Here is an 18,579-nt window from a genome sequence, read left to right on the forward strand (position 1 = left end):
GAACGCATATATTATAACATAAATGAAGCAGGAGTAATCGGAAAGTGATGCCCGTACCCCCTCCTTCATCTCTCCATGCGGAACATCCTGTGCCTCAGTGTGTTGGAGAAGACCATATAACTCCTTCAGAGCAAGCAGTTCCGACCACAGGTTCTCGAGTGCCGACTCCTCTGTCACGAAACAAAGAAGCGCCGCTCAGTAAGCAATATGACGAGCGGCAGCGAGCAAGAGAGTTTGCTGATTAAACAATGCGAGTGCTCACTGTCTCTTGCTTCGAGTGATGCGGGAGAAGCAGAAGCAGAAGCAGAAGCAGCAGCTTCCATCGCGCAACGCGAACGAAAAATGGTGTGGGCAGGGAGAAACCGTGGGGACGAGAGAAGGTGATGGATGCACCTGCGAATCGATGCGACTAAATGATCTCGACGGACGCATCTCTTCCAAAGAGGCACGACCGAATGTTCGCATGATTTGATTTGTCCTTTCTTGTTTGACTCTTGAACTTTTTGTGCTCTGATGTGATACATAGTAGTCGAATGTTAGCATGATCTGTTTCACAGCTCCTCTATCTCTCTATCAATTTCTCATCTATGTTAGTTCATATACAAGAATAATAGAAGTGGTAGGGGTTAGATTATTTATAAATTGAGAGCGGAGACAAAAGAAATGTGATAGTGATAATTGATGAGGGTATTGGTGATTATATTTAAAAAATTAAAATTTTGGTGATCCTTATAAACATTTTAGCAATTAGAATATTTTCTATTCCAATAAATTATAGTAAAATATATGTTGCTACCAATAATTTTATTTACTATATATATGCAAGTGTAATGTTAATGTTGTAAGAGAAGTAACGTAATTAGATGTCACATCATATACATGATATGATGATAGATATGTGTTTATTTTTTACTCTTTATGATAATAGTTTGATCTAATAAACTATTTATGTGGTAATTGATAAATTGAAACATGATTATAAAACTTGATGAAAGTTTCTTGACATGATCATTATTTATACAACCTAGAGAAGAAGATTTCTCTCAATAGATCAGTAATATTTTATCGTGTAGTTGGAAAAATCTTATTTACTATCATACCCCCGTAAGATTGAGCTCGGATACTGATTATGAATCGATACAATAAAAATTATTTACGGGTGAGAAGCTTCGTGAGTGAGTTTGCTAGTTGATCGGCTGTATATACATGAGAAGCACGTAGTTGATATCTGACCACTTAATCTCACATAAAGTGGAAGTCGATGACAATGTATTTCATGCACAAGTGGAACACTAGATTGACGAATAGGTAGATAGCTCCGATATTATCACAATATATTGTAGGAGTAAGAGTGGAGTTGATGTTAAGTTCCTTGATCAGATTCGTGACCCAATTGAGTTCTGCAACAACGATGGCGATGGTACGGTATTCAACCTCAATTGACCATACGATTGTCTTTTGCTTCTTAGATCTCTGACTGATTGGATTAGCTCTAAGGAAGATAATATACCTCGACATAGATATTCTATCATCAAAGTTCCTTACCAATCAACATCGACAAACACATAGAAATGAAGTGGAGAGTGTTTGTGAAGAAAGAGTCCATAATTGAGGGTCCCTTTAAGATATCATAAGATTCATTAAACTGTAGACTAATGCATAGTAGATGACCGATGTATGAATTGTGTTAATTTATTGACTACAAATGAGATATCTGGACGGGTATGATTTAAATATTGTAAGGAGCTAAGTATTTATCGATATTGAGTAGGGTCTATAGTAGGACTTCCATCATATAATTTGAGTGTTTCACTAGTAGAGTTGTAACCTCTTTCACGTCCTGCATGTTCGTCTTTGATAATAAATCTTGAATATACTATCTTTGTGATAGGAAGAGTCCTAAAGATATATATATTGCTTTCACTTCCAGAAAATAGCTTAAGATTTCTAGATTTTTGAGAGAGAATCGATCTGCTAATTGCTGAGGAATGCCTTGATCTCTATAGGATTATTGTCCATGATAATAATGTTATCCACATATACCAGAAAATATATTGTTCCTCTATTTTGGTGCCGTAGAAATAACAATGTATTAGACTTGGAGTTGATGAAGCTAGTTGATATAAAAAACAAGCCAAGTTCGGTGTACCAAGCTCTTGAAGCTTGACGAAGTCCATAAATAGCTTTTTGTAGTTTACAAACATGTCTTGAATATTAAGGATAGATGAAGCCAGGAGGTTGCTGTATAAAGACGTCTTCAGTTAGAGTTCCCTATAAGAAAACAATAGTAACATTCAATTGTCGTAAGTGCCAACCTTTTATGATGGTCAAACTCATGATAAGTCAGATATTTATTATAATCAAATTAAATAGTTAAGTTAGAAATTAATTTTTATTTCCTTACTTGCCATTGTAATTTAAAAAATATTAATCTTATTTCCTTGTTTGCTATTATGAATTAGGAAATGACTATTAAGTATTCTAAATAGGATGATATCATATTTATTAGTATATTAAATAAATATAAAAATTAAAATAAATTTTCTTTAATGGAGGCTCATCTCCTCCTATTTAAAGGGAGAGATTTCTCTCCTACGTTTCTTACCTAGCCAAGCCCAATAGCGGGAGAAACGAAGAGTTTAAAAATATTTATCATGCTTTTTATCAAAAGTTTTTATTTTGATTACTTAAATGTTAAAATTTTTGTAGTTTGAAAATATTTATCATGCTTTTTAATATCAAAATATTTATTCCTAGATCAAGATATGTTATCTAAAGCTTTTAAGGAATTCTACTATCCTCCTTAAAGGTTTCTTTGGATTTAAATACACTGAAATTATACATATTTTATGTATTAAATACATAATATTTGATCTTTTATATTTATATTAAGAATGTTATTTTCTTGTATTGCAGTTTACATTTTAATCTTATCTGGATTAAAATATACTATGAGTAGTTTTAAAAAAAATATTTCTGAATCCTTTAATTGTTAAAACTTTTATTATTAGATTATAATATATTATCTATAAATTTTTATCCTTGTTAAGATATAGAATTTTATTGTTTGATTAGATCATGTTGAAATTATTTATGTCGTATCTATTGAAAATATGATTTCTATTAAAAATATAATTTCTAATTATTATTAAATTTAGAATATTATTTTTTATATTGAAGTTTATCTTTCAATCTTATTCTTTAATTTATTGTTATATTTTAATGTATTATTATTAATAAATATATGTTATCATAATTCAATATTGATGAAATTGGATAAGCATAAGGTTAGAACAACCCACAAACAAGGCCCAACCCATAGGCCAGGCCTAACCCACGGGTCAAGCCCTAGCCCGTAGGTTAACCCAGCCCAGCCCAACATGGGTAGTCATATGCGACGCATATGACGCAGTCCATGGGCCAAGGTTGGCCCAATCTACTGTGGTGCATGCACAGTTATGTACAATGGACATAACCAGTATACGAGTCGGCCTAGCCTATTCCAATATTATGTAATTGTTGAAATTGAGCCCAAACGTTGAATGAATTAAATCAGAATTAATTAGTCTAGATTAATTGAATATGATTCTGAATTGGTTTGACTTATTCAAGTCAGTTTAACTTAAATTAAACATAATCTAATCCAAATTATACTAGTCTAGGATGATTCCAAACTAGTTAAATGAGGATTAGAGATTGGTTCAATTAGGTTCTAGTAAATCGAGTTCAATTGGATTGATTGAACTAGGGTTCAAGTCAATTGAGGGCTAATTTGTATTATTTGATATTGATGATATTTGAAAGAGATGTTTTAAATGTGTTATTTCATCCTGATATAGACATGACCAGTGTGAGATTATGTTATTTCTATGCTAAGGGCAGGTAGGACGATTCCCTTCGGGCATTAGCGGGTCGTTAGACGTGACGGTTAGACGGTTCCTCCATTCATTGTCGGGAGGAACATGTCCCCACTTTGGCGGGTGAGGGATACAACTCCATCCGCTATTGGGAGTGCGATATGAGTTTGCCTCCATCCGCTATTAGGAGAATACAAACTCATCCCATAGGATAAAGCCTCTCCATCCGCTATTAGGGGAGTACTTGTTGAATATCAGATTTTGATGATAAAATCAATTGATCTAATCTAAGTGTTAAGATAAGTGATGCAGGACTAACTACGTGGAAAAAAGGTAAAATAATTACGAAAGAATTGGGTGTTGGGCCGAAGTTAAAGATCGGACATCGGGTCGGAAGAATCGGAGTATGTGTCGAGAACAGATGTTGTAGGAGTCAATATGCCCGAGGATCGGGCGATATGCTAAATATCTGAACTATGTGCCAAAAGTTCACCAGGAGTTCATCGAAAATACGCCGAAAGTTTCATCGGGAGTTCAGATGAACAATTGATGTGCCGGACAACTAGATTGCTTGATTATAATTGTTTTAGCCTTAATTAATGTAGTTAGGTCTTAATTTGAGTTAGGTTTAGGATAAATCCTACTAACTTAGTTATGGGCCAATTGGGGACTGAATTGAGCCTACTATTTGGCTCATTCAGTGACCTAAAGCCATGTCAGGCGATGGCAACGCTTGAGACTCGACCTCTCAAGTGATTTGGGCAGTGGTACCGTCGACGGTTAATACTGTTAGGCGGTGGTATCGCTAGAGCCCAGTCTTCTAGGCTTTGTTAGGCGATAGTACCATTAGACTGGGCGATAGTACCACCCAGTGTCGGAGTGTCAGGATGTGGTACCACCCAATAATGGGGGTGGTATCGCTAATACCCCGAAAACCCGAGATGAGATATATTTTGGCTTCATTTTTGAAGTCATTGGGGCCTATAAATACCCTACTCAAGAGTAACTAAGTGTGAACAAAAATCTTGAAGTGTTGGGGTGTGAAAGTGTTGTAAAAGTGCTAATTGTCCTCCTTTTTTTTAAGATTTGTGATCATTCTAAGAGAGGTATGAGGTTTGTAAGGGTTATCTCCTAAACCCAAAAAAGGAGAAAGTATTGTAAGACGGTGGTTAGTCTTTGCATATTAAAGGAAGACCGTTAGTAGACGTTAGTGGCCTCAATAAGGAGGAATCAGAAATGGATATAGGTTATGACAACCAAACCACTATAAATCCAGTGTGATCTTACTTTATCATTCCTATTCTGCTTTTTCATATTAACTTAGTTGCTTACTCCTCTTCATACCTTCTTTACGATTAATGTATTTCTAATACGGGTTTAAATTGAAACATAATTTTTGATTGGACGTAATATTTTCATTAGCACTAATTCAAACCCCCCTCTTAGTGCCAACTTGATCATAATAGTGCTCCTTCAGGTATTTAATATACGCCAATGGGATGATTGATTTTTTATCATGTATCCATTTTGAGTTGACCTTTGAGGTTCCTACTTAGCGTTGTTAAATTTTATTTATTTTTTATTTTTAGAATAGCCTTCCTCTAGTACTAAATTGGATTCCAATGGAGAGCGGATCTTTCTCTATCGCTAGGTAGAGCCACTTGGATGATTCTTGGAGTTAATATTACTATGTTTACTTGTCTACTTATGATTTGATGAATAAATGAATTAGAATAAATATTTATAAATGATGAATAAAGTAATGTTTATCTATTTGGCTCTGAATCCAGGATGTGATAAAAAAAAATGATAAAAAAAATCCAGGATGTGACATTTATGGGCTTAAGAATGAGACTGAATGTCTTTGTAAACTCAACACCATGTCGTTGATGAAACCCTTTGGCCACTAGACATGCTTTATATCTGGTAATGGATCTATTTTGGTTCTGTTTAATTCGAAAGACCCACTTATACCCTATAATATTTTTTATATAATGAAAGGGTATAATGGTCCATGTAGAGTTATGGAGGAGGGCATTATATTCTTCACACATTATTTTATGTCAGTGTAGATATTTTTGGGCTTGAGTGACTATGGTGGGTTCAATGGGCTTAGGAGGAGATTTTGTGATACTATGAAGGTCAAGGACATAACGCAGTTTGAAAATACCACTTTTGGAGTATGTTGTCATTGGATGTCCAAGGGCTATGGGATTGTTAGGTAGTATTATAGGTATAAGTGGTGGAGAGTCAATGACACGGGCTTGGTCAAATTGAGGTACTTTAATATCACTAGGTTTAGGAGAAGGTAAAGATAGTGATTATATTTTTTAGGGCATTACTTCAACAATAAGGAGACTTTGTAAAGTAGGGAGTAGAGAAGTAGTGGAGGGAGTGAGGAGTTGCTAAACTGGAGAAACAATAGAGTGTGGATCCCGAGGAGAAGGACTGGACGGTGTTATGGGAGGCTCGTTTGATGGGATCAGAGGTATATTCTAGTAATGTATGTGCTAGTCATAGGTGCCCAACAAGCCAATCACGTGAGTGATGACACATATGACTTGATACAGAATCTTTTTAATTATTATATTTTGGCATATATCACTCTATGACTATTGCATATATATATATATATATATATTGTGATGTCCTTGGATTTGAGCAATGGGAATCGGATCGTGATGAGATCACGAAAATGAGATCGATTCACCTTTAAACACATATCCTAAATAATCCTGGTCATAGGTTACTCGAGAGGGACATCGTGATAACCGGACAAACTAGTGTGTTGTATACCCGTCCATATGATGGATGCAGTTGGTCTCATAGCTACTCGTGTAGGGACACTAGGGGTATAGTATAGGTGCTCATTGGAGAATGAGTTCACTGATTGATCCGCTTACGGAATGTTGGATGGTTGATGATGCCTTATTGTTAGACAGCGATTCCGTAGTCCTAGTGGTATATCTGGTCCTTAGACTTGAGACACCAAGGATGTCCTGTATGAGTGCTCCACTCTTTGATACAAGACTTATAGGTTTGGTTGTCCCAGATCTAGTACAGTTGGTCATTGGGAGTGGTAGTCGACCTTACGAGGGCTATTGAGTGTCGATAGAGGATCATCCACTCTCAGCGTCATGAGAGGAATATCCCATGTGTTCTTGCTTCGACAAATCCCTGTCCAGGGTCATTCAGGTTGATAGAGAAAGAATTCTCCAGGAGAATCCGATTAGAGCGAGACTCGAGTAGAAACCGTATGGGTCTGACAGCACCATGCTCGATATACGTTCTCTGGGATATTAGATGGATGAGAGACTATAGGTACATGGTAACTGAGGACAGATAGGTCCAATGGATTGGATTCCCCTATATCGTCTCGGGACTACGGCGTAGTGGCATAGTACGTTCGTAGTTGATAAGTCGAGTGAATTATTACAGAGATAATAATTCTCTATGTTAGAAGGAGTTCTGACAGGTATGACTCATGGCCAGCTCGATATTAGGCCTAGAGGGTCACACACACATGATAGGCATTGCGATGAGTATAGGTTCGGATATGAGATATCCGACGGAGCCCTTGTCTTATTGGATATCCAATAAGCCCATGAATTAGTGGATCCCATGGACGAGATCCAATAAGAGCCCATGAGAGATTATTGGATAGAGATCCACTAATCTAAAAGGCTTGGGTTATTGGATGTAGATCCAATACCCACTAGGGGAGGATCCATTAGAGTTTGATAGGGGACCTCTATAAATAGGAGGGATTCAGAGCCTCATAGGCTAGAGCCTTTGCTTACCTCTTCTATTCTCCTTCCCTTCTCCACCTCAGAGTAGGCCTGGAGTTTTGAGGAGCGTCGTTGCAGCCCTACTGTGTGGATCACCACTAGAGAGAAGGACGCTTGACCTCCTTCACCCTCTCCTAAAGATCTACAAGGAAACAAGGATATACGATCTCCCTAGGTAACACAATCTACTTTATACGCAGTTTTTCAGTTTTACGGATTTTGCACAACAATCTTCGCACGATGACGAACATCTCTTTGGGAATCGGGGATTTAATTTTCTTGTTTTTCCACTGCGCATATGATGTCGCCCCCAAGATTTTCCAACAGTGGTATTAGAGATAGGTTGTTTGTGTGATAGATTGGTTTTAAACTACGTGTGTTATGTTTTGGAGAAGCTTTTGACGTCAAAATCGTTGACGCAAAAGCGAAAAAAGGGCAGCAACTGTTGTTGCCCTCGCTGTCATCGCAGATGGCAACATTGCCATCTGCGTGCAGCAGGCAGCCTGCAGTAGTAGCCGCAAGGGCAGCGGAGCCTGCGGTCGCTGCTCTCGCTGCTCTCGCGTGGTGACGTGCCGCAGGGCAACGACGCCTGTGGCTGCTGCTCCCGCGGGCAAAAACCCAATAGGGGCAGTTGCCCGGCGAGGCAGCACTGCTTGCGGGCGCTACCTCGCGGGCAGAACCGCCTGTGGGCATTGCCTCGTGGGCAGAACCACCCGTGGAGATGATGGCGCCTAACTACAGGGGCAGCGCCGCTAGCGGGCGTGCTGCCTACAAGCGAGGGTAGCGACCCCACCCTCCGCCGCATAGCCTACTGCCAGCAGGGTGGCGGAGGCGATGGCGACAACAGCAGCAGGGGAGGATGAGGGCATTAGGGTTTTTTGGGCAAAAGATAGTTTTGCCCCTTTGAGAAATTCCAGTTTCTATCTTTTATCTAAATTATGAAAATACCCCTAGGAATTAAGAAATTCTCTATATGTCCCTGATTTCATAAAATACTAATTAATTAAAAAGTTTAGTTGATTATTATTTTTATTATTATCTAGTAGTCCTACATGATGATGATTATTTATACATGTGATGTATTATGTGTGGACGGATAATCATAGACCGTGTGATGTGTATACTTGTGATTATTATTATTGGGGTCTGCGAGCCTCCATTATATTTCTCATTTATTGTCGGGCCTACGTGCCTATGATTAAGTTATAATCACATGAGAAGGTGCAGTGGGAGCGTGGATGCGATAGCGGGACCCACGAGACGGACGATCGTAATGCATGAAGATGCATCGAGATGTCGACGGAACCGACGAGGACAAGATGGACGATCACATGGCATGGAGATGCACCGTTGCACACATAGATCTTGATGTGAGTGATTAGGCCTATTGGCTCGGGTCTAATCACATTAGGTTGTGGTCCATGATCATCTGGTGTGATTGCTTATACACATAATAGATATATATATATATATATATATATATATATATATATATATATATATATATATATATATATATATATATATATATATATATATATATATATATATATACGATGTAGATATATATTAAATATGTATATGTGTTATATGTGTGACATGTCATATTAGGAGACCAAATCATAGAAACATCTCTCTCGATAATATTAAGTCGGTAAACGTGAGGCAATTAGATTGACCTACGTGGCCTTCCATCGTTATAAGTAGGAACCGATTCCCGGTGTAGGTTGAGTTGGTCGAGTCCCTCGAGACTCACCTATATCGCGATTCGCTATCTTGCTTACGACATAGAGATGTCACCGGTGACCTGAGGATATGGTATGCTTGGTCGAATCCGTCGAGGGTATATCATCAAATCAGACTCATCTTGTAACGAAGGTGTTGACTTTAACCGAGCATCATGGTTGGTCGAGTCCCTCGAGACTATGGTGATTCGGAGGTCGAACATGATAGGAATCATAAGGAGTTGTGATCGGTAAGAGTTGCCTACCTTTTAGGCTTAGTGTGATTGGTCGAGTCCCTCGAGGTTACACTAAGACACTGATTGGATCTTGATCCCCACTAGAAGACTGCTGGAGACTTCCGTTTCACGTGCTGAGGGTGTCGCGTGACTCGTTAATAAAATAGTGGGAGCATATTAAGATAGAAGTCCATATCTTGATAGTTTATTTCTTGCAAAATCTGTATGTTATTCATTTCTACTACATCTTTATTTTCAGAAAATGTCACTTTCAAATTCCTTATGTGGCATACTTGATGTCAACCACCTCACTAGTCCAAATTATATGGATTGGCTCCGTAACTTGAGAATTGTTCTTACGGTAGAGAAAATCATGTACGTCCTTGATATAGTGATGCCTACGCCCGAAGAAGGGGCAAGCGAGGATGAGATCGCTCGCTACGTGAAGTACATTGATGACTCCACTCTTGCTCAATGCTATATGTTGGGTTCTATGACTCCTGAGTTACAAAGACAACATGAAAAGATGGATGCCAGATCCATTCTCCTACATGTCCGCAAATTGTTTGAGGAACAGGGAAGGACTCAGCGATATGAGATATCCAAGAGCCTCTTCCGCGCTAGGATGACTGAGGGGACACCGGTTCAGAACCATGTCCTAAAGATAATTGAGTGGATATAGAAACTCACAGGTCTAGGAATGGTCCTAGAGGATAACTTGTGTGTGGACATTGTACTTCAGTCCCTACTAGATTCCTTTTTACAGTTCATAATGAATTTTAATATGAACAAGCTTGAGATGACTCTCCCAGAGCTCCTCAATATGTTGAGGGAGGTAGAGATTACTATTAAGAAAGAGAAGCTAGTTCTCTACACTGGTGAGACCAGAAAGAAAAGGAAAGCAGAAAGGTCCCTTAAGAAGGGAAAGGGCAAGGGCAGACCAGGTAAAGCAAAGGTTGCTAAGAAAGACCTAGCAAAGGACAAAGGCCAGTGCTTCTATTGTGGCAAAGATGGGCACTGGAAGAGGAACTGCAAAGAGTACCTTGCAGAAAGGGTGAAACAAAAGTTTGATGAAGCTTCAGGTACATTCATGATTAGTCTCCATTTGTTAGATTCTTATGATAACACATGGGTATTAGATATCGGTAGTGCTTATCATATATACAATTTGTTACAGGTTCTGGCAAAGCCTAGGAGACTAAAGAGAGGCGAGATGGACCTCAAGATGGGTAATGGAGCAAAAGTTGCTGTAGTAGCTGTTAGCGAGGTCGCCCTACATCTACCTGGTGGAGCTTTTATTTCATTAGATGCATGTTATTTTGTTCCTTCTATTATCAAAAATATTATCTTCATTTCATGTTTGACAATTAGTGGATATAAATTAGTTTTTGAGAATAATTGTTGTTCGATATTATTAGATGATAAGATCATCACGAAAGGAACATTGCATAATGGTTTATTTATGTTAGACACTACTCTACATTGCATAATGGGAACCTTGAGGAGGAGGTGTATATGATGCAACTTGAGGGATTCGTATCCAAGAACTGCCCAGATAAGGTGTGTAGGTTGCTTAGATCCATTTATGGACTAAAGCAAGCTTCCTGAAGTTGGAACATAATATTTGATGAGGCAATCAGATCTTATGACTTCGTTAAGAACAAAGATGAGCCTTGTGTGTACAGGAAGGTAAGTGGGAGCGCTATCACCTTTTTGGTGTTATATGTGGATGACATCCTGATCATCGGGAATGACGTAGGAATGCTATCCACAGTAAAGACTTGGTTATCTAGACACTTCTCCAGGAAGGACTTAGGGGAAGCATCCTATATCTTGGGGATTAGAATCTATAGAGATAGATCCAAGAGGATGCTTGGCTTATCCCAGTCCAAGTACATAGAAACCATTGTCAAAAGGTTTGGCATGAAAAATTCCAAGAGAGGTCTCATACCGATGAGACATGGGATATCACTTTCTACGAGTATGTCCTCAAAGACTCTAGAAGAAAGGGCGAACATGGATATGATACCTTATGCCTCAACAATAGAGTCTATCATGTATGCCATGCTATGTACTAGGTCTAATATAGCGCATGCTCTGAGTGTCACGAGCAGGTATCAAGCGGATCCAGGCTTGGAGCACTGGAAAGCAATAAAGTATATCCTTAAGTACTTGAGAAGGACTAAGGATCTTTTACTAGTATATGGAGGTAGTAGCCTTAAGGTTGAAGGCTACACAGACTCAAGTTTTCAATCTGATGTCGATGATAGCAAGTCGAATTCGGGGTACGTATACACCTTGAATGGAGGAGCAATGTTCTGGAAGAGTTCCAAGCAAGATACTACTGCTGACTCGACCATAGAGGCGGAGTACATTGCTACATCAGATGCAGCAAAGGAGGGAGTCTGGGTGAAGAAGTTCATCACAGATTTGGGAGTCGTGCTAGGTAGCGAGCAGCCGATCTCCTTATATTACGACAACAACAGGGCGATTGCTCAAACGAAGGAACCTAGGTCTCATCAAAAATCTAAGCATGTTCTGAGGAGGTTCCATCTTATCAGAGAGATCGTAACCCGAGGAGATGTAGCAGTGGAAAGAGTTCCATCCGAAGATAACATTGCAGATCCACTAACAAAACCGTTATCTTAAATTGTCTTTGAGCGTCACAGGGGTCTGATGGGGGATCAAACACAAAGGTGATTGGCTTTAGGTCAAGTGGGAGATTGCTAGTTATAGGTGCCCAGCAAGCCAATCATGTGAGTGATGGCACGCGTGACTTGATACAGAATCTTTTTGCTTATTATATTTTGGCATATATTACTCTATAACTATTGCATATATGTATATATATATATTGTGATGTTCTTTGATTTGTGCAATGGGAATCAAATCGTGATGAGATCACGAAAATGAGATCGATTCACCTTTAAACACATATCCTAAATAATACCGGTCATAGGTTACTCGAGAGGGACATCGTGATAACCGGACAAACTGGTGTGCTGTATACCCATCCATATGATAGATGCAGTTGGTCTCATAGTTGCTCATGTAGGGACACTAGGGATACAGTACAAGTGCTTATTGGAGAATAAGTTCACTGATTGATCCGCTTACGGAATGCTGGATGGTTGATGATGCCTTATTGTCAGACAGCGATTCCGTAGTCCTAGTGGTGTATCTGGTCCTTAGACTTGAGATACCAAGGATGTCCTGTATGAGTGCTCCACTCTTTGATACCAGACTTATAGGTTTGGCTGTCCTAGATCTAGTACAGTTGGTCATTGGGAGTGGTAGTCGACCTTACGAGGGCTATTGAGTGTTGATAGAGGATCATACACTCTCGACGTCATGAGAGGAATATCCCAAGTGTTTTTGCTCAGACAAATCCCTAGCCAGGGTCATTCAGTTGAGAGAGAAAGTGTTCTCCGGGAGAATCCGATTAGAGCGAGACTCGAGTAGAAACCGTATGGGTTTGACAGCACCATGCTCGATATATGGTCTTTATGATATTAGATGGATGAGGGACTATAGGTACATGGTAACTGAGAACAGACAGGTCCAATGGATTGGATTCCCCTATATCGCCTAGGGACTACGACGTAGTGGCCTAGTACATCCGTAGTCGATGAGTCGAGTGAATTATTACAGAGATAATAATTCACTAAGTTAGAAGGAGTTCTGACAGGTATGACTCATGGCCAGCTCGATATTGGGCCTAGAGGGTCACACACATATGGTAGGCATTGCGATGAGTAGAGGTTCGGATATGAGATATCCGACAGAGCCCATATCTTATTGGATATCCAATAAGCCCCTGAATTATTGGATCCCATGGACGAGATACAATAAGAGCCCATGAAAGATTATTGGATAGAGATCTACTAATCTAAAAGGCTTAGATTATTGGATGCAGATACAATACCCACTAGGGGAGGATCCATTAGGGTTTGATAGGGGACCTCTATAAACAGGAGGGATTCAGAGCCTCATAGGGTAGAGCCTTTGCTTGCCTCTCCTATTCTCCTTCCCTTCTCCACCTCAGAGTAGGCCTGGAGTTTTGAGGAGCGTCGTCATAGTCCTGCTGTGTGGATCACCACTGGAGAGGAGGACGCTTGACCTCCTTTACCCTCTCCTAAAGATTCGTAAGGAAACAAGGATATACGATCTTCCTAGGTAACACAATATACTTTATATGTAGTTTTTCAGTTTTGTAGATTTTGCGCACCAATCTTCACACGACGACGAACATCTCTTTGGGAATCAGAGATTTTGTTTTCTTGTTCTTCCACTGCGCATTTGATGTCGCCCCCAAGATTTCCCAATAGTATGTTTGTTGGAGTGGCTCGCATAGTAGAGACTCATGGCTTTAAAAAAGAAAGGTAGACTATAGAAAAATAATATGACGTGATATAAAGACTTTTTGAGTTTGTGGGTCGTAACATTGGAAAGCAGTATCATATAAAAATGCAAGGCTTAGATTTTAGTGTTATCTTATGTGAAGCATAGGGATGTAACCATGGATAACATAGACAGCTAAATACTTTAAGTTTCTAAAGGTTTGGAAGTTTGTGAAATAGTTTTTCAAATGATGATTGATATTTGCTACTCATAAATGCCCTACAAACCAATCACGTGAGTGATGGCATGTGTGACATAATACATACTCTTTTTGCTTATTATATATTTGATATTTTTCTCACTTTATATTGCTTGTTACATATATTGTGATTTCCATGAATCTGTGCAATTGAATCAGATCGTAATGAGATCATGATAATGAGACCGATTTACCTTTAAACATAGACCCTGAATAATCCCAATCATAGGTTACTCGAGAGGGACATCGAGATAACCAGATAGACCGGTATGCTGTATACCCATTCATATGATGGAGGCGGTTGGTCTTATAGTTGCTTGTGTGAGGATACTAGAGAAACAATGCAGGTGCTCATTGGAGAATGAGTTCACTAATCGATCCGCTCACGACATACTGGATGGTTGATGATATCTCATTGTTAGATAGTGATTTCATCATCCTAATGGTGTTTCTATTCCTTAGACTTGAGACATGAAGGATGCCCTCCTATATGAGTACTCCACTCTTTGATATCAAACTTATAGGCCTGAAAATTTCAGATCTAGCACAACCAGTCATCGGAAGTGACAACCAATCTTACGAGGGCTATTAAGTTTCAATAGAGGATCATCCACTCTCGATGTCATAAGAAGAATATCCTATGTGTTCTTGCTCAAGCAAATCTCTGCCTAGAGTCATTCAGATTAAGAGAGAAAGAGTTCTTTAGGAGAATTCGATTAGAGCGAGACTTAAGTAGAAACCGTATGGGCCTGATAGCACCATGCATGGCATACAATCTCTGGAATATTAGATGGATGAGGGACTATAGATACATGGTAACTGAGGACAGATATGTCTAATGGATTGAATTCTCTTGTATCGTTTAGGGACTACAAGGTAGTGGCCTAGTACGTCCATAGTTGATGAGTCAAGTGAATTCTTATGGAGATAATAATTCACTGAGTTATAGGGAGTTTTGATAGGTATGACTCATGGTAACTCGATATTGGCCTAGAGGATTACACGCATATGGTAGGTATTGCTATGTGTAGAGGTTCGTGCTAGTCATAGGTGCTCTACAAGCCAATCACGTGAGTGATGACACATGTGACTTGACACGTAGTCTTTTTACTTATTATTATTATTTGGTATTTTATCACTTTATATTACCTATTGCTTAAATATATTGTGATATCCATGAATTTGTGCAATGAGAATCATGTCATGATGAGATCATAATAATGAGACCGACTCGTCTTTAAATACATATCCTAAATAATCTCGGTCATAGGTTACTCGAGAGGGACATTGAGATAACTGTTGAATCTCGAATTTTGATAATGAAATCAATTGAGAGTGTTTATGATTTAATCTGTATTTTGAGTGACGCAGGAAGCTTTGATCAGGGAGAGACAATTAAAGTAGGAAAAATCATGTTGGGCCGGAGAGAAATATATCAGAAGATTGGACGTCAAGCTGGAGGATCGGTCAACGTATTGATAGAAAGCTTCGGCCCATGGATTCAAGCATCAGGCCAAGAAGAATAGAAATTGCGCCAAGGAAATCAAAGTTGCGGAGGTCAACTGACCGATTGGGCAATAGGCCGCAAGAGAGGACGATGCGTCGAAGAATCGGATGAAGCATCGATGAACCAATAACCTACCGGACAACATTTGATTCAAGCTTTATAATAATTGTCTAGATCGAAGTAAGTTTTAAGTGTGTAGGATTAACTACGATAGCGATCAAGGCATAAAGCCAAATGAAGTCCCAGAGTCAAGAATGAGATTTTGTTGGGTGTTCGAGAGTTCGTCAGAAGTTTGGACGTTCATTGGAAGTTCTGCCCGAATTAACCAAGAAGTCCAGGAGCTTGCCAAAGAAGCTCATCAAAACTCACCAAGAAGATTGTCGTGAAGTCCAGGAGCTTGCCGGGAGTCCATTGGAACATTGCCGAGAGATCGTCGGAAGATCGTCGGAAGCTCGCCGGAAGAAACCTAGACTTACCGGACTTGTTTAGCTTAGGGTATGCCTTAAATTTCATAGTTAGCACATAATTAGGTTGGAATTGGGCCAACTCAATTAGGGGTAAATTGGGCCCAAGTTTGGGCTGTGTTGGGCCAAGTGCAAGGCCCAAACAGTGACCCATAAGTGGCATCGTCGTGGCATAGTCTCTGAAACTGTGTCAAGTGGTGGTACTGCCCATACTCAGTCTCTGAGATTGTTAGGTGATAGTACTGCTAGTTTGGGCAATGGTACTGCCTAGACATAATCTCCCAAGCGGTAGTACTGCCAGACTAGGCGACACCACTGCTTAGTGTCAGTATTGCAAGCGGTGGTACCACCAGGACTCAAGAAACCTAGAATGAGATCTTTTTATGCTCCAAGTTTGAATCAACTTAAGCTTTATAAATACCCCTCTCATACCTGGTTAACAAACACACAATTGAGTATATAAATTGGGAAAAACGTTGTTGTAATCTTGAAAGTTCTCCTCCTTTAGCCTAAGTGTTTAGAATTCTATTTAGGGAGGAGTAAGTGGGGTTGTAAAGGTTCTCTCCTGAACCTGTCAAAAGGAGAATCGAGTTGTAAGGGTAGTTGATCTTCACCTATTGAAGGAAGATCATCAGTGGATACCGGTGGTCTCGACGGAAGAGGAATCAGCGGAGTGGATGTAGGTCACGATGACCGAACCATTATAAAACTTAGTTTGCATTTCATGTTGAGCAATTTACCTTTACTGTAAACTGCTTTACCTTCTAACTGCTTTCACTATGCTTCCATACTCTTTCAAGTTATTATCTTTATGAAACGATTTTCATCCGAATCGGGTTTAATCGAAATAAAGATTTTTCAAACCGAAGTAATTTTTCCGCTGTACTACTTCAACCCCACCCACCCTCTTAGTGCCAACTCGTTCCTAACAATAATCAGATAGATTGGTGTGCTATATATCCGTTCATATGATGGATGTAGCTAGTCTTATAGTTGCTCGTATGGGGACACTAGAGATACAACATAGGTGCTCATTGGGGAATGAGCTTATTGATTGATCCGCATACAGAATGCTGGATGATTGATGATGCCTTATTGTCAGAGAACGATTCTGTAGTCCCAGTGGTGTATTTGGTCCTTAGACTTGAGATACTAAGGATATTCTGTATGAGTACTCTATTCTTTGATACCAGACTTATAGGTCTGGAGATTCCAGATCTACACAATTGATTATCGGGAGTGATAGCCAACCTTACGAGGACTATTGAGTGTCAATAGAGGATCATCCACTCTCGGTGTCATGATAAGAATGTCTCATATATTCTTGCTCAAACAAATCCCTAGTCAGGGTTATTCGGATTAAGAGAGAAAGAGTTCTCCGGGAGAATCCGATTAGAGCGAGACTCGAGTAGAAACCGTATGGGCCTAACAACACCATGCTCGGTATACGATCTCTGGGATATTAGATGAATGAGAGATTATAGGTATATGATAACTGAGGATAGACAGGTCCAATGGATTGGATTCCCTTATATCATCTAGGGACTGTGGCCTAGTATGTCCATAATCGATGAGTCGAGTGAATTATTATGAAGATAACAATTCATTGAGCCAGAAGGAGTTCTGACATGTATGACTCATGACTAGCTTGATATTGAGCCTAGAGGGTCACACACATATGGTAGGCGTTGTAATGAGTAGAGGTTCGGATATGAGATATTCGCTGGAGCCCTTATCTTATTGGATATCCAATGAGCTCTTGAATTATTAGATCTTATGAATGAGATCAAATAAGAGCCAATGAGAGATTATTGGATAGAGATCCACTAATATAAGAGGCTTGGGTAGTTGGATGGAGATCAATACCCAATATGGCAGGATCCATTAGAGTTAAGTTGACAGGAACCTCTATAAATATGAGGGAACTAATGGTTTATAGGCTAGAGTCTTTTTGGGTTGCCTCTCCTCTTCTCCTCCCCTTCTTCTCCTCAGATAGCAGGCTTGGAGTTTTGAAGAGTATCGTCGTAACCCTGCTATGTGGATCACTACTAGAAAGGAGGACGCTTGACCTCCTTCACCCTCTCATAGAGATCTGCAGGGATTTAGGGATATACGATCTCCCTAGGTAACACAATCTTTCATATACGCAGCTTTAAGTTTCATGATTTTTGTGCACCAATCTTCGCACGATGACGAACACATCTTTTCAGAAATTGGGGATTTTGTTTTGAATATTCTTCTGTTGTGCATGTGATGTCGCCCCTCAGATTTCCCAATAGTTCGGATATGAGATATCTGCTAGAGCACCTATCTTATTGGATATCCAATAAACCCCTGAATCATTGGATCTTGTAGATAAGTTCCAATAAGAACTAATGAGAGATTATTGGGTTGAGATCTACT

Source organism: Musa acuminata, chromosome BXJ3-1, assembly GCF_036884655.1.
Source record: "Musa acuminata AAA Group cultivar baxijiao chromosome BXJ3-1, Cavendish_Baxijiao_AAA, whole genome shotgun sequence".
Classification (NCBI taxonomy): Eukaryota; Viridiplantae; Streptophyta; class Magnoliopsida; order Zingiberales; family Musaceae; genus Musa; species Musa acuminata.